General features: G+C 49.4%; 1 long non-coding RNA gene across 1 annotated transcript in view; it reads left to right on the top strand.

Moving 5' to 3' along the window:
* Positions 1–26460, top strand: part of LOC140385393 (uncharacterized) — a 165899-nt gene that overhangs the window by 51249 nt on the left and 88190 nt on the right. The window contains exon 3 of the long non-coding RNA XR_011933355.1: positions 3062–3197. This is a non-coding gene — a long non-coding RNA (uncharacterized lncRNA). The remainder of the gene's footprint in view (positions 1–3061; positions 3198–26460) is intronic.

Here is a 26460-nt window from a genome sequence, read left to right as displayed (position 1 = left end):
GTTGGGAAAAAGTGCAGAATAATTGGAGGGTATTGGTTCATCAAGTTCATCAAGGGGAAATTCAGGAGTTGCAGGAAGACCTAAGGTCTAAGGCGATTGAGGGAGCAGTAGCCCCTCTTCATGGGTCTCTGGAGAGGGTGGAGCAGCTGTTGGAGTCATTGGGCGCGACGATCCGCAAGGCGGAAAGGGTGGTGTCTCACCATAGTGATCGGCTAGTGAAGCTGGAGGCATTGTTGGGAGAGGCAAATCACTTTGTCAGGAAGCATGGTTGGGGGAGGACTAATGGTAGGATTTCATGGTTTTGATTTGTTTGCAATGTGAATGGTTGGAAGTGTTATTGTTTCATATGCTTTATTTTGTTATGGTCGATGGGGGAATGGTTCAGAGTCCTGGGTTTTTTCTTCTCCAGCAGGAGATTGGGAGGGAAGGGGCTCCGGTGGGAGAGAGGTGGCCAGGGCAGAGACTGTCCGAAGGGCAAAGGTTAGGGAGGAGGAATGGGATGACAGTCGATAGGCAAACATTCAATAAGCGCAGGGGGGGAACTGCAACTGTTTATTCCTGTCTGGCACAAAAGTAAAACGGGAATGAATGGCCAATCTATGGCTCACAATGGAAATTAGAGATAGTATTCGATCCAAGGAAGAAGCATACAAATTGGCCAAGAAAAACAGCAGGTCTGAGGATTGGGAGCAATTTAGAATTTAGCAAAGAAGGACCAAGGGATTGATTAAGCAGGGGAAACTAGAGTACGAGAGTAAACTTGCAGGGAACATAAAAACTGACTGTAAAAGCTTTGGAAGGTAGATAAGCTAATCATGGCCTTCGTGTGGGCAGCCAAGACACCCAGGATTGGGAGGGCTTTCTTGCAGAGGTGGAAACATGCAGGTGGGGCTGGCGCTTCCAAAGTTGTTATATTATTACTGGGCGGCGAATGTAGAGAAGGTGTGGCGGTGGTGGCAGGAGGGGTCGGGTCAGAATGGGTACAGACGGAGGCCCCCTGTGTGGGGTGTGCTTAAGGACTTTAGCAACAGCCCCTCTCCAGTCTTCGCCAGCCAGGTACACAGCAAGCCCGGTGGTGGTGGCATCCTGTAACATCTGGAATAAGCTTAGGTGACACTTTTGGAGTGGGGAGGAATGACAGTACTGGCCCTGTTATGTGGGAATCATAGGTGTGCACCAGCAAAGATGGATGCCACATATAGAAGTTGGAGTAGGGAAGGGGTTGAATGGATTAGGGACTTGTTCGTGGAAGGGAGGTTCGCGGGGTTGGACGAATTGCGAGAGCGATACCAGTTGCCAAGGGTAAATGTATTCAGACACTTGCAGGTGTGGGTCTTTGCGCGAAAGGAGCTCCCTTCTTTCCCTCAGCTGCCGAATCAGATCCTGCTGGACAGAGTATCAGATGATGAGTTGGGGGAAGGGAGGATTGTGGATATTTATGGGTGACTACTGGAAACGGGGAAGGGGCCATTAGAAGAAATAAAGGAAAAGTGGAAGCAGGAACTGGGGGTGGAGCTGGGCCTGGGGTGAAATTCTGTATTGGGTGAACTTGGCTTCCTTGTGTGCCAGGATCAGACTGATATAGTTCAAGGTGGTCCACAGAGCTCATGTGACATGGGCTCTGATGAATAGGTTCTTACCAGAGGTGGAGAATAAGTGCGAGAGGTGTGCAGGGGCTGGCGAATCACGTATAAATGTCCTGGTCCTGCCCGAAGCGAGTAGAGTTTTGGATATCGATCTTTGGGGCATTGTCAGAGATTGTAGGGGTGAAGGTGGAAACATGCCCACTAGTGGCAATTTTTGGAGTGTTGGAGATGCCAGAGCTACTGAAGGGTACAAGAGAAAGCTCGCTAGATTTATAGTAAAGGATTCTGTAGATATTTAAAATAGCAAAGAGTTAAAATAAGTGAGTCCTATGGAAGGTGAGTCTGGGGAATTAATAATGGAAAATGAGGAGATGGCAGAGGATACAGGTAATATCCCAGAAATAGCTGTAAACCAGCAACTGGTAGGGAAGGAGGAATTTTATTTTGGCCTGTATTTTGAAGGGAATGGAGTATAAAAATAGGGAAATCTTACTCCAACGATACAAGACACTGAGCTGGATTCTCCACCACACGACGCCAGAAACGCGAATAGCAATCAGGTGGAGAATCGAGAATCCAGCAAAGATCGAGGTTTGCACCTGGCACCGATTCAGACGCCATGCTCTGGTTCCTCCCCGGCAGCGAAAACGAGGTTTTCTCTCTTGATTGGCGGGGGCATGCAAAACCGGTATTTGCATGCATTTAATTGTGATTAGTGCCTTGGACACAACACACTCCTCCTTTCCACGATGCTATGTCCCTCTCAGGCGAAAGTCTCACGGGCGCAAATTACTACAAGTATTTGCAAATAAGTATTTGCATTTGCGGCATGGCTGTGGAGGGGGAGCAGGAGGCTAAAAAAACACTGAAAAAACGTATATTCATAAATTGGCTAGCCTTCTTATCGTAAGGGAGAGAAAAGGTGAATCGTGGTAAATGGTTATTTTTCAGACTGGAGGATGACAGACATGAGGCTGGATTCTCCGATTGGGAGACTATGTGCTGCCCCCGGCGTGGGAACGGTGGTGTTTTACGCCTCAAATAAATGGCACAAAACCTCCACCGATCCACCGTCTGGTGGGGGGGCTAGCAGGCACGTAAAGCCCCCGGCTTCAGCTGCGATACGGCCAGAGATTTGGCGGGTCCGTGGCCGGGCATCCTCACGGCGGCGGCCTGCAGCGGCCGCGCTGTGCAACATGGCGGCAGCCTGCAGCAGCTGTGCCATGCAACATGGTGCCAGCCGCACATGGATCCGGCCTACCAAATAGTGCCCCTCTTTGGCCAGGCTCGCCACCCCTGGACCACCCCCCTCCAATGCCCCCAGCCCCTCCAAAGCCCCCTCCCCCAGCCCACGGACTTAGTCCGCAGCTGCCATGCCGGGTTGCCGAAATAAAATAGCACACGCTTGTACAGTAGATAATTTGTTCAACTTGTACAGTAGATAATTTATTAATTCCTTTATTCTTTCTCTTCAGAAAATCTTTATTCAGCTCTGTTTTGTTTGTCTCTGATCACCTTCAGAAGCATATTAAAAGACTTTCCATTGTTATGCTGTGTGATGCCTCAGCTGGACAGAGGGTTAATTCCGTACAGCAACAGTTGAAGTTGAAGGTAGGTTTGATATTCAAAGTCAGAAGCTAAAATTGATGCTTGTTGCTTCCAATTTCCAGGCGACAGGGACAGCTAAAAAAAAATGCCCAAGTCCCCTTGCATATGTTTGTGAGGTGCTTAGTGCCTGTTTAAGCAGCAGCTTTGGTCAGTGCTGAGAAGATTGGGCACCAGGCCTGCACCACTCAGCTTTTCCTGAGAGTGCTGCTGCCGAAGAAAACTGGCTGCGACCTTAATATAAATATTTTCGTCCTTTTGCTGCTTAATCTTCATATTTTACGATTTTTTAAAATAGTGAAGCAAGGAATTTTACCCAACTTCATTAAAGTTAGCACTGAAGAGAATGTGGTCCCGATTCAGGTTCAATGTTTGTGCTGTTGTACTGAGGTCAATGTAACTTGCAAGCAAATCTTACGATTCACAGAATCTCTGCAGTGCAGAAGGAGGCTATTCGGCCCATCATGGTTGCACCGACCCTCTGAAAGAGTACCTTACCCAAGCTCACTGCCCCGCCCTATCCCATTAACACCTTACTCTAACCTACACAATGTTTTGAAATCCAAGGGGCAATTTATAACGGCCAATCCATGAAAGCTGCACATTTTTGGACTGTGGGAGGAAACCACAGCACCCAGAGGAAACCCACGCCGGCATGGGGAGAAAGTGCAAACTCCTCACAGTGCCCCAATGCCGGAACTGAACCTGGGTCCCTGGTGCTGTGAGGCAGCAGTGCTAACCATAGTGCCACTGTGCTGCTTATTTCTGCAAACTCTATAGGCCCAGAATTTATTCAAGGGCTGTGTTGCATTCATGTCCTAACTTTGAGAGAAATCCCATAAACCCATTAGAAAGAAAGGGGACCGGTTGTGCCAAGGATGTCTATTTGGTCTTCTGAGAAGCAGAACGGCTGCCCGTTCCTTAAAACATCGATGATGCAAAGGGGACAGAACCAGAACGCTGAGATTAAACTACACTGAGAATTCTCATTTCCCTCACTCAAGATAAGCATACCAGCCTCAGATAGACACTGGAACTTCCAGAACAACCCTGGAACACTCATTAAAAAGCAAAATATTGTTGGTGCTGGAGGCCTGAAATAAAACCAAAGAATGCTGGAAATATTCAGCAGATCAAATAGTATCTGGAGAGGGAATTGTTTCATGTGGAAATGACCTTTCATCAGAGTCCATGGCCCTCGGACAACATCAAATGTCATTCACAACGCGAAATATCATCCTGAAAATTAAGTTTTAAATTTTCTTTTCACTAGTTAAGTGCAATTTCACATGTGCCTACCTTTGAAGAAACTACTCTTTTCCAAATTTATAGATTTGAATGACTTCAGATAATTTATTAATTGTAATAATAATAATCTTTATTAGTGTCACAAGTATGCTTACATTAACATTGCAATGAAGTTACTGTGAAAATCCCCTAGTCGCCACACTCGGGCACCTGTTCGGGTTCACTGAGGGAGAATTCAGCATATCAAATTCACAAAACAAGCAGGTCCTTCGGTACCTGTGGGAGGAGAACGTGCAGACTCCCCACAGACAGTGACCCAAGCGTGAATCGAACCTGGTGCCTGGCACTGTGAAACAACAATGCTAACCACTGTGCTACAGGGTCATTGAAATCTTGAATCACAAATGAATGTAAAAGGTTCCTTGTAACCTCTGTGCTGCTATTAAATTTACTATCAATTAACCGTCGCTATTGTCAGAAAACTTGTTTCCAAAAAGTAGGCAAAGTTTGTTTTTTATAAATTTAGAGTACCTAATTCATTTTTTCCAATTTTTCAATTAAAAAAAAAAAAATTTAGAATACCCAATTCATTTTTTTCCAATTAAGAGGCAATTTAGCGTGGCCAATCCACCTACCCTGCACATCTTTTGGGTTGTGGGGGCGAAACCCACGAAAACACGGGGAGAATGTGCAAACTCCACACGGACAGTGACCCAGACCCAGGATCAAACCTGGGACCTCAACGCCGTGAGGCAGCAGCACTAACCACTGTGCCACCGTGCTGCCCCATTTTTTCCAATTAAGGGGCAATTTAGCATGGCCAATCCACCTAGCCTGCACATCTTTGGGTTGTGGGGGCGAAACCCACGCAAACACGGGGAGAATGTGCAAACTCCACACGGACAGTGACCCAGAGCCGGGATCGAACCTAGGACCTCGGCGCCGTGAGGCTGCAGTGCTAACCCACTGCGCCACCGTGCTGCCCTGAAAGTAGGCAAAGTTCATCTAACAACAGAAAGGAGTTTATAGCCTAGCATTATTATTGTTCAGTTAATAAATGAAACAAATAAAGGCGTCTTCAACTTTCATGTTACAAGTAATTTGCATTTTAATCTCTGTCAGATTTGCAGAGATGTGAAATACAGCAAAAATAATTTTAGAAACAAAATGACTTGGTTACAACTTTCTTACACTGAAACGAAACAAACAACTGCTCAAAATGTCCTGTGATGACAGTGAGAAGAGGGTGAATTTTCATCATGAACACTCGGAGTACAGTTCTATCTGTGGATTCAGAGAATTACCCAATTGGGAAGCCAGGCACATGCTGCACACAAAAGATTTAGTCCAGTCATTCACAGTTATTGAATCCATTTCAAATTAACATATTCCCTAGCTTGTATACTAAGAATGCAAGAAAGCAGAATAAGAAAACACCATTCAGCCCAGTTCTCCCAAACAAGCAGGAGGGACGTTATCCACTTAATTTACTGAGAAAATATCCCACAAAATTATTTCTCAGTCCTAATCAACGCAAAGTCCAAATACCTAGACGTCATCACATCTGCACTGCCGACCCTGGCTGATTACTTCATGATCAATACTAAAGAACGAATTGTGCTTTCAGCACAACCCACAATCATTTGCGGAGTGCCTTCCACTCCAAGAGATTTATTACAACTCACTGAATGCATTTCTGTCTACCTATAGTTGGTGAGGATCTTGTTGACTTACATGGAGTAATGTATAGTCCCGGCGGGAGTAACTATGACTCTCTTGGACGGGTCTCCCAGGCGAGCCAGTTCTGGATAGTTACCCTTGTGGTGTTTTGACACAATTTTATCACCACATTGAATGCCGTGCCTCCTCGTCGCCCCCGCTGGTAAACTCTGCAGTTAATATCTAACTGCTGAGGGACTAAACGGCTCGAAAAATCGTGAGACGTCCATAGATCTGCGTAGATCGGATATCAATTGATATCATCCCGAGAAAAGATATATTATGGAAAATCTATTTTTGATAGACCAGACCGGTTGGGAAGCGTCCCGGAGAAGAAACCTCCCCGCAGATGCGTCAGCGGCAGCGCTCTGTGTCAAAAAACAATGCCCCACTTGTTCCCAGCCTATTAGACTGACGACAACGTCTGCCTCGACTCAAACTGTAGAAGAGGCAGCGAGACCTACTAGACAAATTCTCCTTCCCTACTGGGAGCTCGATCCGGGTGCCAGACCAAAAAGAACAGCAGCCCCAGTAGTCGATGACACCAATACTGTTGTAGAAGAAACCGTGCGGACGTCCCACCCGACGGAACAATTGGCCACTCTGACAACTCAGATCTTCTACAACAAAGAATATATAAAGGGAAAGTTCGTAACCAGATCGGAATCCAACTGGGCATGGTAACAACAACCGAAGAAACAGCCGATTCGGCAGCCTATATTGAACAGATCGTGATCGAACCCAGTTGCGACAGAACAGCAACTAAGCATGTTATTATCCATTATCCCACCGACGCATTTTACTGCACACTGTGTAACACCCTCCTCCCCAACATGGGACTGTTTCACAGTCAGGTGGCAAAAGAACACCAGGTGAAAAACATCCTGACCGATCGCTCGAAATGCTGCAAAGCAGGCGAATACCACTCTATCGCCTGCCACTTTGCGAAATGCAAAGGAATAAGGCAACCAGTTTCTACAGGTGCCTTTGGTTGCAGCTTATGCGAGAAGAGGTTCTCCATCCAAAGTGGGCTCGGGCAACACGAAAGACATGAGCACCCTGCTCTCAGGAATGAGAAACGGCTCGGCCCACCTAAAGCCACTTCCAAGCCCGGGAGGAGAGACTACAAGTGGTCCGAGGAGGAGGTTGCGCTCCTGAGAGAGCTTGTAGTTAGATTCCAGGGAAGTCGGTATATCAATATTATGCCACCGTTCTAAGAACCAAGTCCGCAAAACAAGTGTCGGACAAACGCAGGATACAGCAGAAAACCCCGCCGGAGGCCCAAGTAACATCTGCGGGCAATCTCTCGGAAGATTTACCAGAACCCGATCCTGAGGGGGAGGCGAGCAACCTGACTATGCCAATTCCACATCCAGAGAGAAGGATACGACCTCTGACCGCTGTCCCACATCATCGGGATTTCAATGGACAGCTCTCTAAAGCAGAGCAGTTACTGGACTCGAGAAATGACCGTGACAGCTGGGCTCTGGGCATCGGGATAGTTGAGAGCTCAACTGACTTGTTGCTGGTAAGGGCAAATACCCCACTCAATGTTAAAGGGCCTAAAAAGGTCAGAAAAGATGGTTCAAGGCGGAGAAGCACGACACCAACAACGGCGCGCGCAGAAGATTGGCTGCCTGGAAATCCGTCTTTAGGGCAACACAATTTCTCTATTAAAAAAACCGGCGCCAGCTGGCAAGACAAATTATGGACGCCCCATCATCAACTACATGCCCTCTTTCAAAAGAGGAACTAGAACAGAGTTTTCGAGACAAACTATCAAAATCGAACAATAAGGCGAATTTGAGGGAGTTCGCCACATACGATGGCAGCGATGACGCGGGCAAGCTGATGAAGCCAATCGTGGAGGAAGAGGTTACAAAGACATCAATGAGAAGAGCACGCCCGGCCCCGATGGAATGAATCTGGATGACGTCCAGAGGATCCATGAGGAGGAAGATTCAAGACTAGCCCGGCTCTTCTCCCTATGGCTGAAATCGACGACAATACCCGACGTACTCAAAAAGAGCCGAACGGTCCTGATCCCGAAGTGCGAGGATCAGGAACGCCTTAAGGATATCAATAACTGGAGACCCATTACCATCGGCTCCATGCTGCCTCGCTTATTTACAAAAATCATGGTGCAATGCCTCAGTGAGGCTGTTTGGATAGACCCACGTCAGAAGGGCTTCCTGGCAGCAACCCCAGGCTGCAACAAAAACATCGCAGTCCTGCAAAATATCATCAAGGGCGCTAAGAAAAACCAGCAGGGCTTCGCAGTTGTCTTCATCGACTTGGCAAAGGTGTTCGACTCGGTTGGGCATCAACACATTATAAACGCATTGCAACGAATGCGGCGTCCCAAAGAATTCATATTAATTGTTACCGATTTATACACAAATAACACCACCATCATTGAGAGCAACAAAACTAAGACAGGAGAAATTAAAATCGAGAGAGGAGTCAAACAAGGCGACACGCTCTCACCTATACTGTTCAACATAGCCTTGGACCGGTTGATCTGTTCCTTGGAGAAAGCCAACTCGGGGGTCGCCATGCGGATTGGCGGAAGCCTGCTCGGCGCTGGCTTCTGCCAATGATATTGCCCTTCTGAGTGATTCGCATGCCGGGATGAATACAAATCTCAAGTTACTCCAGTCCTTTTGTTCATACCTGGGGTTGAGTGTCAACACCTCCAAAACGAAGGGTTTTCACTTTACCTGTAAGTCAAAGAGCTTTCTCTACAATCACTACGAAAACTGGAAACTTGGGAAGGACAGAATCGCCTGCATCCCCCCAGGGGATACTGAAAAGTACCTGGGTGCCCGCATAGATCCATGGGCTGGAGTTACGGAAGGTGAGTGGCCTGAGAAAATCAAAGCCTGGATTACATCATTACAGGCGGCTGCTCTCCGACCTGCACAAAACATTCCAAGGACTTATTTTCATTTAATTCTTGCCGAGGTGTCGCAGAACACACTCCGCAACCTCGGCGTTATCATTCGTTAATCCACGAAGGAAATCCTGCACCTCCCCCCGCACGTAACCAACGGACTCCTATATTCAAACAACAGGAGCGGGGGGCTGGGTATGCCAGAATTGGAAGTCCAGATACCAGCCACGATTATCCGTAAACGCGTCGGACTTGAGAGATCCACCGACAAAGTTATCAGGGCACCTTTTCTGTTCCGGGATGAGAACAACGCTGAAACCATTAAGCGACTACTTACACTCCAAGTCCTGAGGGAAATTGATGACTTCCTTCCAAACATGTCGGATAGCCAGGAAGGTGAAGACCCTGAGAATCTATTATGGAGGCATTACCCTTTGAGAGAGACCAAGGCCGGCCCAAAGATAAGCCGATGAATCAATATGCGGCCTGGAGGGAGTGGGAGTTCGAAAAATGGAGAACATTGATCAGCCAGGGTTCTGGCATAGCATACTATCACGAAGATAAAATCTCAAGCACTTGGATAAAATCATATTTCCACATCAAGTCTCATTGTTTTATTAATAACCTTCTGCTCCGCACTAACCTTTACCTAACACGGACAACCCTGTCAAGGGGGCAGCCAAATGCAATAGAAACCTGTAGAAGGTGCGATGCGTCGAATGAAACACTCGCACATATTTCCGGATGGTGTCTATTTGTGAGGATGGCCAGAATCAAAAGGCACAACAAGATTCTGGACTGTCAATGCATGCACGTATCCAAATACGGATGGACTTCCTACCTAGAACCTCGGCTTTTGATCCAGGATGGCTCCTTATGGAAGCCCGATATAATCTTCAAAAATGAACAGAAGGTAGCGGTAGCCGATGTCACCATCTGCTATGAGGACAACGGCATGTCTTTAGAGAAGGCCTGGCAAGTTAAAATGCTCAAATATCAACATCTGGATTTGGAAATTAAGAAATTGATTGGTGGTTCGGTTGTGAAGCATTTTGGCTTCGTGATGGACGCTCGAGGCAAGTGGCTCGACCTTAACTCTCTGCTCAATTTCCTGAACATATCAAGATACCGATCTATCGCCCAAGGACTATCATGATTGACGATCTCCCATACGTTAAAAATTATGTGTATTTTTAGCGATAGGTAATCGTACGCAACATATCAATATCGCCATGTGTCCTCAGAAGAATATGAGGAAGCCCAATTAAGGTCAGCCCTACCCGGAGACACATCATGACTCTCTACTCTTCTCACATAACATCTGTGTACCGCTTGGTGTGGCTAGCTAGAGGTAACCACTACGTCACAAACTTCCGGTGACAGCGGGCGGGAGGCAGCCACACACTGGAGGGCTCCCGCTTGGGAATAGAAATGTTGGGGTTTTAACGCCCGGTCCCAGGGGCAACGGAGGCTGAAAAAGCTGTAAGAAGGCACAGGGAGGAGAAATGTCCAAGCTTGGGAAAAAAACGGCCGTGAAAAAGGGGGTTAATGAAAGTCCGCCGGTGAGTGGAAAAGTCAGCTCAGGAACTGTAAGGAAAGCGGAGGCTGGAGCACCGGGGGAGGCCGCATCGCTCACAGCAGAAGAAATGACCAAAGTGATGGTTGTGGAACTTGAAAAACAGTTCACAAAGCACATGGAAACGATGATGAAGGAGATGGGGATGGTATTGAAAGTGCTGGTGGAGGAGGCGATTGCCCCGGTGAGGGCGGCGGTATCAAGCGCAGCGGCGGAGGTGCGGGAGCAAGGTGAGACACTAAAGGAAGTGGAAGAGGTATTATCGCAGCGCAGTGATCAACTCACCTCGATGGGGAGGGTGTTGCGGAAGGTGACAGAGACCAACAAGGGTCTGCGAGCCAAAATGGAAGACCTGGAAAACAGATCCAGGCGGCAGAATCTGAGGATTGTGGGTCTGCCCGAAGGGGTGGAAGGCCCGAGGCCGACGGGGTATTTTGCCACGATGTTGGCGGAGCTATTGGGGGAGGGGGATGATCCCTCCCGATACGAACTGGATCGGGCTCATCAGTCGTGGAGGCCTATACCAAAGGCGAGTGAGCCGCCAAGAGTAGTAACTGTGTGTTTCCGTAGGTACAGCGTGAAGGAGAAGGTCCTGTGCTGGGCAAAGCAGAAGCGGGTGGTGCAGTGGGCTGGAGCTGGTATATGCATATACCAGGACTTTACGGTGGAGCTGGCGAGGAGGTGGGCTGCCTTTAGCCGGGTGAAGAAGGCACTGAACATCAGCAAGGTGCAGTGCGGCATAGTATATCCAGCTAAGTTGAGGGTGACCTACAAATCCAAGGACTTTTATTTTGGGACGGCGGAAAGCGGAGGAGTTTGCGATGGTAGAAGGACACTGGTAGAATTGAGAAATGGGACTGAGAGCGGGTCATGTACCGATGTAGCCTCATGTAACTTTATTTTTTCACTGCGTGTTGGTGTATGTACTAAATGAGTCGACGCTGTATATTTGGACAAGGAAAGAGTTGGAATTTTCATTTGCAATGATGGTTCTTTGGGGCTTGGGTGTGTATGCAGGGTTTGTGTGCTAAAGGGGATTTCTTGGTTTTCCTGGGACCGGGCAAGGGGGAAGGAGACCCAGGCAGGGGCCTCCACGCTGGCCGGTTTAAGCCGGCCAGTGAACGGGAGTGAGGTGGGAGGAGGGGCTGCGGCCATCGGAGCCTGGTAGAAAAAGTTTTGGTGAGTCTAGCCGGGGTGAAAAGTTGGGGGAAGGAACCGAGGCTGGGGGGAGGAGTTTACAAGAGGAAGTGGAAGGGAGGAGTCTGGGAGTGGGGGTGGGGGGGTGTCTACAATTCATGGGTGTCATTCACGGTACTCTTTCAGGGATTGGATGGCATTGAATATTAGGGGGGAGTTGGGTGGGTGGACTATATATGTCAACGGTGACCAGGGGCGATTCCTGATTCCTTTTTCTTTTTCCCACCTTGGGAGGTTTTGTTTTATTTGATGCTTATATTGTCAGGCGGGTCATTGTTTGGGATGGTGGGAGGGTGGGATCGTTGTTGTTGATAAGTAGATTGTCATTGTATTTGTTACCATTTACTGTTTGTTGCTGGGGTGTAAACTCTGAAGAAAATGTGAAAATGGAGAATAAAAATATTTTTCAAAAAGAAGCCACTACGTCGACGAGCGACATTTATAATACTCGGAAAAAGCACTCAGGTCAAGTTGAAGAGTAGCAGAGCAGGCGGATACAGTGGTTAAGAAGTCATATGGGGTTTGTCTTATGAAAAGAGATTTGAGCAGTTTAGACCTATACTCTCTAGAATTTAGAAGAATGAGGGGTGATCAAATTGAGGTATATACGATGATAAAAGGTATGGCTAAAGTAGCCATGGAGCGGATGCTTCCTCTTGTGGGGCATTCTAGAATGAGAGGTCATAGTCTCAGGATAATTGGGTAGCAAATTTAAAACCGAGTTGAGGAGAACCTACTTCTCCCAAAGAGTCGTGAATCTGTGGAATTCGCTACACCAGAGTGCAGAGGATGCTGGGACAGTGAGTAAATTTAAGGAGGAATATGATAGATTTTGAATTAATAATGGGTTGAAGGGTTATGGAGAATGGGCAGGTCGGTGGAGTTGATGCCATGATGAGATCCGCCATGATCGTATTGAACGGTGAAGCAGGCTCGAGAGGCTAAATTGCCAACTCCTGCTCCTAGTTCTTATGTTCTAAGAAAGAGCTGTTCTGTCTGATTTTACCTTCCAGCTCTTGGTCTGTAGCCCTTGAGAGGGGCCCGCAGGCAAGGCATGGGGAGTGACACTCATTAAGGGTAAGGTTGCAGAGGGAGATGGCTGCCCTACACTCAGAGATCACCTCCTCTAGTTAGAAGAAGAGTGAGAGAGGAACGTCAGCAGTCACATGGGAATGGTCTACAGCAGGCAGAGGCACCAGGGATATGACACTGCGCTGGCACCATGCATAGAGGGCATGTAGGGACAGTAAGACAGGACAATGATTTAAATAGAAGAATGACTGGGGACAATTGTGGGACCTCACAATCTGCTGTATACATTGCACAAAACAGCCGATGGATGCCGGAAATGATTTGAGTAGAGTCCCCATCATGATCAGACATTCATTCCACAACTCTTTCATGGCCTAACTGCACTGTCCTGTTTATGAGCAGCTCTCTGAAATGAGTCTAGAAATGGGTCCATTTTTCTCTGTGCCATCACGCCAACCCATGACAACTCTACTCAAGACTGACTTTTGTGGCTGGTGCCTGCTTCCTGCATTCACTTGTTGGCCATCCACATGTGGATCTCCATAAACCCCACCACTCTCTTAATGGAGGAGGCCATGCACTCATATGACAGTGACATGATCCACTCATGGAATGGATAGATTCCTACATCATCTGTGCAGGGGAGCGAAGAGCGTGTGGCACATTTCGCACTGTCACTCTAATCAACCTCTGCGTTGTTAATAGCTCCAAGGTTCAGTACCCATGTGGAGCTGAACTTTTCTGAGCCAGTTTTCAATCCTCCAATGAGGACTGGCTGTAAGTTTCACACCTTCCATCATCTGCTCCTGTGCTTGTGTGATGTGCTTACCAGCTGGTACCACCTATTCTAACCATGCTTCATATCCCACCCACGTGGAAGTATCCGAGCTGGTGGAAGGTGTGTTGGACTGACATGACAGTGAATTCTCAGATGGCACCTCTTCATCCGAGGACTCTGCTGGATCTGATGCCCTCTGCTGTGTTGCCTCCACCAATTAACCTGTTGGAAGTAGAAAAACAATGTTAGTGACATCCTTCTATGCAATTCTTCCTCCTGGCTGTTGATGATCATGAGCTACACATTGTCACCAAGGAGCTTAGAGGGGAGATTAAAAAGACAACTGGAAATGATTTTCATCTAGTTTCATCACATTTCCCATTATCTACGCCCACCTAACCTGTAGCAAAAGAAATCTGGTACCTAAATGGTTAACATAGGACTGAGCACAGTACCGCCCACATGGTGATGTAAGACAGTGCATGACCTAGAACTAAGGTTAGTCTAGAGAGAGGTGGCAACATGTAAGGACCTACTATGGGATCATCTCCATACTTTCACCCTGTGCTGTAAATATGCACATAGTTCAGTGCTGATAATAAAGACTTCTTTGTAATTTCAACAAGACTGCTTCATGGTGTCCAAGTGGTATAAAAATGGGTAGCAACAACAGAACAGACCATTGCCCACTGCTACAGCCTAGCCTGCTGTCATCGTGCCAATATCAATCTTTTCCTCTTCCAACAACACTACGATAGCATACAGGGTAGATGCAGGAAAGATGTTCCCCATGGTGGATGTGTCCATAACCAGGAGTCACAGTCTGAGGATTCAGGGTAAACCATTTCGGACAGAGATGAGGAGACATTTCTTCACCCAAAAGTAGTGAGCCTGGGGAATTCATTATCACAGGAAGTAGTTGATGCTAAAACATTGAATATATTCAAGAGGCGGCTAGATATAGTACTTGGGGAGAATGGGATTAAAGGCTATGGGTAGAAAGCAGGATTAGGCTATTGAATTGGATGATCAGCCAAGATCGTGATAAATAGCGGAGCAGACTCAAAGGGCCAAAAGGCCTCCTCCTGCTCATATCTTCTATGCTTCTACGAAGGGGCACTCCCCTGCATTATGAACTCTCTTGTACAACTACTCAGAGGGTGATCCAACTCCCTTATAAGGCTGTGCCAGTTTCAAGGTTACTGGATATTTGTTGTGTGTATTCATTATTGCGATCCCAGACCAGACCCCAACAATAACTAGGATACTGGACAGAAACCCCAATATTTTATTTTAATTTTGAAAGACTGTGAGGAAAGGATACTTCGCTCCAGGACTGATTACACTAAGAAATAGGGATATGGTATATTAAAACAAACTTTATTCCTAACACAGTATTAAAATCTTTAACATCACACCTTCCTTGTGAGGCCTGGCCATCCTACTCCTGTCCTTTGGGAACAATACCTCCATCCTTTCCTTTCTACAGCCTTCGATGTGAGTAATTTTAAAGACTCCCCTTTAAAATTAGCACCATCAAGCTCCTGGGAGGCACTAACTCCTGCCCACCGCTTGTGCCCCACAACACTGGCATTAATGACTGCATATGGAAGATTTCTACAGAAGTTCCATCATCTGCCCATACAGCTGTGTGATCTGGAAATGTCCTGACATCAGGGTCTCAAGCCAATCGGAAAGTTATAGCCCCATTCCCCTATCGACAGATGTTCCCTGAGCTGGCAAGCGTTGCCAGCATTTTCAGGGGCGGGATTCTCCGACCCCCGCCGGGTCGGAGAATCGCTGGGGGGGGTGGCGTGAATCCCGCCCCGACGCCAACCGGCAGAGGCCCTTCGGCACCGGTTGGTGCGGCGCCAAGCCCTTCGGCGCTGGCTGGCGCGGCGCTAACCCCGCTGCCGCCGGCCTAGCTCCTGAAGGTGCGGAGGATTCTGCACCTTCCAGGCGGCCCAACGGCGGAGTGGTTCACGCCACTCCTCGGCGCCGGTACGGCCCGCCCCGCCGGGTAGGGGAGAATCCCGCCCCTGGTCTCGCTCCTAATATCTCCTCTTTGGCTCTGTGTCGTTTTTCTGCCTTTAGAGATCAGGAGAATAGGGATGTAGAAAACTAGGAACAGGCGTAGGCCATTCAATTTCTCAACCGTGTTTCACATTCAATTCGATCCAGGCTGATCTTTTCTGGTGGAAAATGTCACACACTTTAGGATTAACTGTTCGATTTGGATTAACATTAACTCATATGCTTCATGCAATAAAAAGGATGATTTCCCTTCATAAGAGATTGGACCTGATTCTGAAACTAAAGTCCAGCTGTGGACAAAATAAAGATATTGCCAAAAATCCTGAACTGTAACATCCTTTCTAGTGAATTCACTCTTGAAGCCAACGCAAAACACAAACATTGCGGCAATCATACTAAACATCAGTCTACATGCTGTGGGCTAACTTGGACAAGGAAATGTTCCAGGCAAACTAATTAATGTACAACATTTTTGTCGTACTAAAGCCATTTGAAGCAATCAGGATAAATTTCACAGATGAAATGAACTGTTCCACATTTTAAGTGATCATGTTTGTTTTAAAGCTAAGCGGTACCAGCACAGTTAGGTTGTGATCCATAGCAAATGTTAAACAAGACAAAGGAACCAAACATTATTTTATCAGCATTTTATTGGCAGACCTGTTAGCCTGGTAGCCCGATCAAACATTGCAGCTGTGGGTTAATTTTACAGGGGTCCAGGCATTACATTAGCTTTGGTAACCTTGCTGTTAAATTTCTTGTTACACATCTTGACATTTAATTGCCCTTTGCTACCTTAAACCGTGGGCTATTAAATGTTGAAATGGCATTTAACCCAGGACATTTCACTGCATGACAGATGCCATCTTCATTTAAACAGAATTGCCCTCCATTTTGGCTTGCTAAATATCTGCCAAATTTTTGGTATTTGTGTGCAAGTTTTCATTAGTTACCCAAATTAAATTTCTTCAGCTTTGACGAGGAAAACAATTTAAATAAATGAGGATTGTGCTAAGAATATGGCATCATTATTGGAGACTGAGTTGTCATGTGTACATTGGGATGACGTGTACACAGGAAGTGATGTGTCAGTAACACGGGAGTTCTCGCAGGACAGACAGCATGTAAGAGATACTAACATCTCTCAGTGAATGTTAGTCCTTTGGCATCATTTCCATACAACCCAACAACTTTACATGGTGTCAGGAGCTGGCCGAGATGGCACAAGGACTTTGCTGCATCGACCCACTCATTTCCGACGAAAACATCACTGATAACTGATTTGAAAAAGAATAGCACATTTACTGTTGTGCCGGTCTCTGGTAAGTCGAAGAAGGTACAAGCCTACATACTGTTGAACCTAGCAGACCCGGAGACAGTTGAAAAATTTTAATTCTTTGTCTTTCACGGGGAAGAAGAACAAGAGGACTCGGAGGTTCTGTTAAAGAAACAGATGTGTGCACCGGTAAAAAATATCATCCTGTTCAGATATGATTTACCTCCACTAACCAGAAACTTGATAAGTCTGTGTAGCTATAGAACATAGAACATACAGTGCTGAAGGAGGCCATTCGGCCCATCGAGTCTGCACCCACCCACTTAAGCCCTCACTTCTGTCGTGTTGGGTGTTCTGGTGTACAAACGATCCAACACGGCTGGAGATGGTGAAACTCAATTTTATTTACTACTTAACTATAACAGCACACTGCTAACTTGGGGACGTGTATTACCAGCTAATCAGTGGACCCTGTCCTATTACTATCTGGGTGAGGCACTCAGCACATGGTGAATGTCTGAGTGGCAGACTCTGAACTCAGTGCTCTGAGCTGGCTGCTGCTGGAGTGAGCGGGAACTGTAGAGTCCCCTGTTTTTACAGTGCGTGTGCTCTCACTGGTGATTGGCTGCGATGTTATGTGTGTGTTGGCTGGTCCTACTGCATGTCCATCAGTGTGTGTGTGATTGCACCATGATATGCTGATCTAAATATCATGACATCCCCTCTTTTCACAAAGAATATGTGCATACATGACAATAAATAAAAAAGTGTGGTGAGTGCATCTAATCATGTGTGAGCAATATTTACAACGATATGTACATGAGGCTATACCATATACACAGGAAGGTGCCAGGTGCAGAAACTAACTATGTTACACCAAGAACGAAACCAATGCCATTAACAAACAATAACAAAATCTTAAACAGTATGGCAAAAAGTCAAAATCATAAACAGTATGGCAAAAAGTCAAAAACAGTATGTCAGAACAAGTCAGTGAGTCCAATATGAAAAAGGTTCATAAATTAAGTCTCTCAGGTGGGCGACGAATTCGGGTTGACCGCGTCAAGGGTGGGTCAGGATCCACCGGCTGAGGAACGGGCCGGGCCACGGTCGAGTGAGGAGGATGCAGGGTGTCCGGAAGGTCAACAAAGTCCATTGCAGGGACAACAGGAGGGCATGGCACCGGTGCAGGATCACGTAGCGAGCGCGGAACCAGACGAAGGGCACGCCGATTGCGGCGGCGAATAGAGCCATCAGGCAGATGAACCAGGAACAAGTGGGGGGCTATCTGTCAGAGAACCTCAGCGGTTGTCGACCAGCCGCCCTCCGGAAGGTGTATGTGGACATTATCTTCAGGTACCAGGGCAGGAAGATCAGTCGCCCGAGCATCATGTGTTGCCTTTTGTTGCTCACGCTGTTGCTGCATCCGCCGAAGTACCGGAGCATGGTCGAGGTCTGGGACGTGAATGGATGGCATAGTGGTCCTGAGGGTGCGACCCATGAGCAGCTGGGCTGGCGATAGACCCGTGGACAGTGGGGTCGAGCGATAGGCCAGCAAGGCGAGGCAGAAGTCAGATCCTGCAGCCTGGCAGAGGAGCCTTTTAACGATGTGGACGCCCTTTTCTGCTTTGCCATTCGACTGAGGATGCAGAGGACTGGACGTCACGTGTATGATGTTGTATGAGCTGGCGAAGGAAGACCATTCCTGACTCGCAAAGCAGGGGCCATTGTCTGACATCACGGTGAGCGGAATGCCGTGGCGAGCAAAGGTCTCTTTGCAAGCCCGGATGACAGCCGATGACATGGTGTCGTGCAGGCGTATGACCTCTGGATAGCTGGAACAGTAGTCGATGATGATCATAGATTATCATAGAATTTACAGTGCAGAAGGAGGCTATTCAGCCCATCGAGTCTGCACCGGCTCCTGGAAAGAGCACCCTACCCAAGGACAACACCTCCACCTTATCCCCATAACCCAGTAACCCCACCCAACACTAAGGGCAATTTTGGACACGAAGGGAAATTTATAATGGCCAATCCACCTAACCTGCACATCTTTGGACTGTGGGAGGAAACCGGAGCACCCGGAGGAAACCCACGCACACACGGGGAGGATGTGCAGACTCCACACAGACCGTGACCCAAGCCGGAATCGAACCTGTGACCCTGGAGCTGTGAAGCAATTGTGCTATCCACAATGCTACCGTGCTGCCCCCATGATGATGTAGTCCCTGCCGAGCGCATGTAACAGGTCCACGCCCACCTTCGACCAGGGGGACATGACCAACTCATGGGGCTGAAGGGTCTCACGGGGTTGTGCCGGCTGAAACCGCTGACAGGTGGGGCAATTGAGCAAAGTGTTAGCAATGTCCTCACTTATTCCCGGACAGTACACAGCCTCTCGGGCCCTCCGCCGGCACTTCTCAATGCCAAGATGGTGTAACTCAATTTTATTTACTACTTAACTATAACAGCGCAATGCTAACTTGGGGACATGCATTACCAGCTAATCTGTGGACCCTGTCCTATTACTATCTGGGTGAGGCACTCAGCACCTGGTGAATGTCTGAGTGGCAGGCTCTGAGCTCGGTGCTCTGAGCTGACTGCTGCTGGAGTGAGCGGGAACTGTAGTGTCCCCTGTTTTTATAGTGCGTGTGCTCTCTCTGTTGATTGGCTGCGATGTTGTGTGTGTGTTGGTTGGTCCTACTGCATGTCCATCAGTGTGTGTTTGATTGCACCATGATATGCTGATCTAAATATCATGACAACTTCCACCCTATCTCCGTAACCCAATAACCCCTCCTAACCTTTTTGGACACTAAGGGCTATTTAGCATGGCCAATCCAGCTAACCTGCATGTCTTTGGATTGCAACTTATATACCACAACTTTGAAAATCCAAGCAAAGAAGTGCATGTTCGCTGCCATCATCACTGGACTTGAGATACTGCATCGTCTGTGGAATATACAATAATGCTGAGAGCAAACCTGAGAAAGAAACCTCACATTAGAGTCCGCCATCAGTATCTGCATGCTAAATGAGCAGTCGGAGAGAAGCACCAAGGAACTAACGAAGTAAACAAGTTTTCACGGTAGAGAGTACACCCTGCCCATATAGTTGCAACCATCATCCACATAACAGAAACCCGTGCTTCGCATTTAATAGACATTGCAACAACTGTGGCAAGGGGAACTATTAAGCCAAGTGTTGCAGGTCCAAGTTACCACTCCCACTAGCCACATTGCAACTGGCTTCTCCTCCAAGGTTCGGACCACCAACCAAGTGAATGAGCTGGAGGTCAATCAGAGCAACCTGTGCACTGAGCCTCCCAAAACATTCAACTGGAAAAGGGACGACTTTATCATGGGGAAAGGTGAAATATTTACAATGTTAAACATTTCTCAGAGCAATGCTAAACTTAAACTCAAAATTGACACCGGAGCAAAATGCAATGTTCAGCGAAGCTGCTTCCGCGGGAAATCGATCCCTGTGCTCCATTAGATTCCACCACCAAAAAAAGTCTCGTCACATATGGCAGACAAACCATACGTACAGAAGGCGTGGCCATCTTGCACCACACACAAGGAAAGATTCAATTCCATGTTGACCAAGATATAAAACTGCTGCCGGGTCTCCAGGACAGGATTGCACTGGAGCTAATCCACCTTGGGCCGGATGTGCACACTCTGTAGCATCAAGCCCCAGAGGTGCTTGTGGTAGTATGCATTAGGGGTCATGTGGGACTGTGAAGCCGTGATGTCATTGGCTGACAGATCCCGGGTCCTGGTTGGCTGTTGACCTCTAGCTCCGCCCTGAAGGCGGAGTATAAGAACCAGGAGTTCTCCCCCGCAGGCCAGTCTGCTACTGAACTGCGGGGAACAAGTCACGCTTAATAAAGCCTCATCGACTTCATCTCTATTCGTCTCTCGTGAGTCTTTGTACGCTACAATTTATTAAGCGTGCTTAAAAGAACTATGGAGCTCAGGATCATCCCGGAATGCCTGAGGATCAGCCCCAACGCAGTGAACTCAGCAGCAGTTTTCAAACACTGGCAGACTTGTTTCGAGGCCTACCTCAGAACGGCCCCCGGCCGGGTCACAGAAGACCAGAAACTACAGGTCCTGCACTCGAGGGTAAGCCTGGAAATTTTCCCTCTCATCAAAGACGCAGAGGATTACCAGACGGCGTTCGCAGCACTAAAAAGCATCTATGTTCGCCCAGTGAACCAGATCTACGCACGCTACCAACTCGCAACGAGACGGCAAAGTCCCGGAGAATCGATAGATGATTTCTACGCCGTGCTACTAATTTTGGGACGGGCCTGCAGCTGCCCGCCGGTAAACGCGATGGAACACACGGACATGTTGATGCGTGATGCTTTTGTGGCTGGTATGAACTCTTCCCAAATCCGCCAAAGACTTTTAGAAAAAGAGTCGCTAGGACTCTCAGAGGCACGGGCCCTTGCAGCCTCACTAGATGTGGCCGCGCGAAACGCCCGCGCCTACGGCCCCGACTGCGCGGCAGCCCCTTGGGCTCCGTGGACCCCCGTCGCGACAAACCCCCCCTCCCCCCACCCCACAGGCTTGCGCGGTTCAGACGCCAAGTCGTCCTGGGGGAGCCCGCTACTATTTCTGCGGCCAGGCGAAACACCCCCGGCAGCGCTGCCCGGCCCGCGCAGCGATTTGTGAGAGCTGCGGGAAAAAGGGCCATTTCGCGGCTGTGTGCCGGTCCCGGGAGGTCGCCGCTGTCCCCGGCGAACAAGGATTCCTGCGCGCTTCTAACGCTCCCCAACCCCCCCAGCGCCCCATGTACGACCCGCAGGCGCAACCAGTTTGGGTCCCGGCCACCGCTGTCCAGCGCCCCATGTACGACCCGCAGGCGCAACCAGTTTGGGTCCCGACTACCGCTGTCCCCAGAGAACAAGGCGATCTGCGCATTTCTGACGCTCCCCAACCCCCCCAGCGCCCCATGTGCGACCCGCAGGCGCCGCCATTTTGGGTCCCGGCCACCACGAGGGGAGGAGGGGCGCCGCCATCTTGGGATCCCCCAGACCTGTGCGACGCATGGGGATGGCCATTTTGTCCACCCCCGCCGCCATCTTGTGACCCCCAGCCATGTGCGATGCATGGGGGCGGCCATTTTGTTCACCCCCGCCGACATCTTGGACGGCAACAACGGACCCCAGTGTCGACGGCTCCACGGGGTTCGAGGAAGACGCTCAAACACTACGATCACGTCTGGCCTCAATGACGCTGGACCAAGCACGGCCCCGGACGCTCCAGACGACGACAACAACGGTGCTGATAAACGGGCACGAGACATCATGCCTGGTCGACTCCGGGAGCACGGAAAGCTTCATCCGCCCCGACACGGTAAGACGCTGTTTTTTGACCATCCATCCCAGTGCGCAAAAGATTTCCCTAGCTGCAGGATCCCACTCCGTACAGATTAAAGGCTTCTGCATAGTGACCCTAACGGTGCAAGGGAGGGAGTTTAAAAACTACAGGCTCTACGTCCTTCCCCAACTCTGCGCGCCCACATTACTGGGATTAGATTTCCAGTGCAACCTGCAGAGCCTAACGTTTCAATTCGGCGGCCCAATACCCCCACTCACTATCTGCGGCCTCACAACCCTCAAGGTTGAGCCCCCATCCTTGTTTGCAAACCTCACCCCGGATTGCAAACCCATCGCCACTAGGAGCAGACGGTACAGCGCCCAGGACCGGACATTCATTCGGTCCGAAGTCCAGCGGCTACTGAAGGAAGGCATAATCCAGGCCAGCAACAGTCCCTGGAGAGCACAGGTGGTAGTAGTAAAGACAGGGGAGAAGCAAAGGATGGTCATAGATTATAGCCAGACCATCAACAGGTACACACAGCTAGATGCGTACCCTCTCCCCCGCATATCCGACATGGTCAATCGGATTGCCCAATATAAGGTCTTCTCCACCGTGGACCTCAAATCCGCCTACCATCAGCTCCCCATCCGCCCAAGTGACTGCAAGTACACAGCCTTCGAGGCAGACGGGCGATTATACCACTTCCTAAGGGTCCCATTTGGCATCACAAACGGGGTCTCGGTCTTCCAACGAGAGATGGACCGAATGGTTGATCAACACGGGTTGCAGGCCACGTTCCCGTGCCTCGACAACATAACCATCTGCGGCCACGATCAGCAGGACCACGACGCCAACCTCCAAAAATTCCTCCAGACCGCTAAAGCCTTGAACCTCACATACAACGAGGACAAGTGCGTGTTTAGCACAAACCGGCTAGCCATCTTGGGATATGTAGTGCGCAATGGGATAATAGGCCCCGACCCCGAACGCATGCGCCCCCTCATGGAATTGCCCCTCCCGCACTGCTCAAAAGCCCTAAAACGCTGCCTGGGTTTTTTTTCATATTACGCCCAGTGGGTCCCCCAGTACGCAGACAAGGCCCGCCCCCTAATACAGACCACGACCTTCCCTCTGTCGACAGAGGCTTGCCAGGCCTTCAGCCGCATCAAAGCGGATATCGCAAAGGCCACGATGCGCGCCATCGACGAGTCCCTTCCTTCCAGGTCGAGAGCGACGCCTCCGATGTAGCTCTAGCGGCCACCCTTAACCAAGCGGGCAGGCCCGTGGCCTTTTTCTCCCGAACCCTCCACGCTTCAGAAATCCGCCACTCCTCAGTGGAAAAGGAAGCCCAAGCCATAGTGGAAGCTGTGCGACATTGGAGGCATTACCTGGCCGGCAGGAGATTCACTCCCCTCACGGACCAACGGTCGGTAGCCTTCATGTTCGATAATGCACAGCGGGGCAAAATTAAGAACGACAAGATCTTAAGGTGGAGGATCGAGCTCTCCACCTTACCGTCCCGGAAAGCTGAACGAGCCGTCCGACGCCCTATCCCGCGGCACATGTGCCAACGCACAAATTAACCGCCTCCAAACCCTCCACGAGGACCTCTGCCACCCGGGGGTCACTCGGTTCTACCACTTTATAAAGTCCCGCAACCTCCCCTACTCTGTGGAGGAGGTCCGTACAGTCACAAGGAACTGCCACATCTGCGCAGAGTGCAAACTGCACTTTCAGGCCGGATGGTGCGCACCTGATCAAGGCTTCCCGTCCCTTTGAACACCTTAGTCTGGATTTCAAAGGGCCCCTCCCCTCCACCGACCGCAACATATACTTCCTGAACGTGGTGGACGAGTACTCCCGTTTCCCCTTCGCCATCCCCTGCCCTGACATGACAGCGGCCACAGTCATTAAAGCCCTTAACACCATATTCACACTGTTCGGTTGCCCCGCATATGTCCACAGCGACAGGGGGTCCTCCTTTATGAGTGACGAGCTGCGCCAGTTCCTGCTCAGCAACGGTATAGCCTCGAGCAGGACGACCAGCTACAACCCCCGGGGGAACGGGCAAGTAGAGAGGGAGAACGGCACGGTCTGGAAGACCGTCCTACTGGCCCTACGGTCCAGGGACCTCCCAGTTTCACAGTGGCAGGAGGTCCTCCCGGACGCTCTCCACTCCATCCGGTCGCTACTGTGTACTAGCACTAACCAAACGCCTCATGAGCGCCTCCTTGTCTTCCCCAGGAAGTCCTCCTCTGGAACGTCGCTGCCGACCTGGCTGGCGGTCCCAGGACCCATCCTGCTCCGAAAACATGTGCGGGCGCACAAGTCGGACCCGTTGGTCGAGAGGGTTCGCCTCCTCCACGCGAACCCGCAGTACGCTTACGTGGAGTACCCCGACGGCCGACAGGACACGGTCTCCCTGCGAGATCTGGCGCCCGCCGGCAACACGCACACCCCCCCGACACCAATCACCCCCTCCCTGCCACCGGCGCACCCCGCGAGCGCCCCCTTCCCGGGGGGATCGGTCCTCCTCCCAGGTCCGACCAGAAGTGAAGCGGAAGCAGAAACCGTAAGGCTCCCGGAGACGACAACACGGGAACAAGCACCACCACCGGGGCCGAGGCGATCGACGAGGACGACCAGACCGCCCGACCGACTCGTGGCATCGATGTAACACTACTATATTGTGGACTGTAACGAGAACGTTTTTCCTTTTTCCCCCTTTTACTGTAAATAGTTCAAAACAAAAAAAACCTCTGTACATGCTGTGATGACATGCAAAAGTTTTCCTCCCAGGGCCAGCCTTGTAAACCCTTACCACCATACGAAGCACCACCCCGCCGGGTTCATTTTTAACAAGGGGTGAATGTGGTAGTATGCATTAGGGGTCATGTGGGACTGTGAAGCCGTGATGTCATTGGCTGACAGATCCCAGGTCCTGGTTGGCTGTTGACCTCTAGCTCCGCCCTGAAGGCGGAGTATAAGAACCAGGAGTTCTCCCCCGCAGGCCAGTCTGCTACTGAACTGCGGGGAACAAGTCACGCTTAATAAAGCCTCATCGACTTCATCTCTATTCGTCTCTCGTGAGTCTTTGTGCGCTACAGTGCTAGACTGTGATATTACTGGGAAGCTGTCTGTCTTATATCACATGAGGCTGGATGACTCAGTAATGCCTGTTGACTGTGCTCCAAGAAGATTATACCATCCTATGAACAGAAAGTAGTCGACAAATTGGATCAACTGCCAAGACTGGATGTTATAGCCCACATGAGGTCACAGAGTGGGTTTCTGTGATGGTAGCTGCGGTAATGAAAGACTGAGAGGTCAGGATCTGCATTGACCCAGTTCACCTATATAAGACACTGCTGAGTCCCCACAATCTCATGAAGGTGGTTGAACAGGTCATAGCCAACATGCCCAATGCTAAGATTTTCAGCATCCTGGACGCAAAGTGTGGAATTTGGCAAATCCCGGCTGGATGAAGAATCTTCGATGCTCGCTACATTCGTGTCTCCGGTGGGCAGATATAGATTCCTCCGTATTCCCTGTGGGATCTCCACTGGCAGTGAGATCTTCCATGCGGTCTATGGAACAGCTCTTTGTAGGACGACCCTGAGAAACCATCGTTGCTGACATCCTGGCCTGGGGTTGTACAAGGTAAGAACATGCACGTTTGTGTTTGCTCTTCGACAGGGTCAGGACTACCCAGATTAAACTCAACCTTGGTAAATGCAGATTTCAGGTCAACGAGGTTCCTTATGTGGGCCACCTGCTCACAGCCGATGGTGTGAATCCAGGTCTGGGCAAGACAATGGCTATATGGCAAATAGCCATCTCGGAGGACAAGCATGACTGCAGCACTTCCTGTGTGTGATGAATTACTTATCTAAGTTTATTCCCTGTTAGGGTGAGGTGCTTGGACCCCTCCATCAGCATCTTCACCAGGATGTCAAATGGTGTCAAGAGCATAATACTGCTGCACTCAACAAACTCAAGAATCTGCTCTCAGCCCCTCCAGTGTGACAATACTTTGACGTTTGAGCACCTGTGCTCTTATCAGATGTTGCCTCCCATCACGGACTGGGTGCAGTCTGTATTCAGAATGGCAGACCAGTAACCTTCGCATCAAGGGCTCTCACTGACACTGAAATTCATTCTGCCCAGGTCGAGAAGG

The sequence above is a fragment of the Scyliorhinus torazame genome, chromosome 11 (genome assembly GCF_047496885.1).
Source record: "Scyliorhinus torazame isolate Kashiwa2021f chromosome 11, sScyTor2.1, whole genome shotgun sequence".
NCBI lineage: Eukaryota > Metazoa > Chordata > Chondrichthyes > Carcharhiniformes > Scyliorhinidae > Scyliorhinus > Scyliorhinus torazame.
This window is presented reverse-complemented; position numbering and strand designations above follow the sequence as displayed.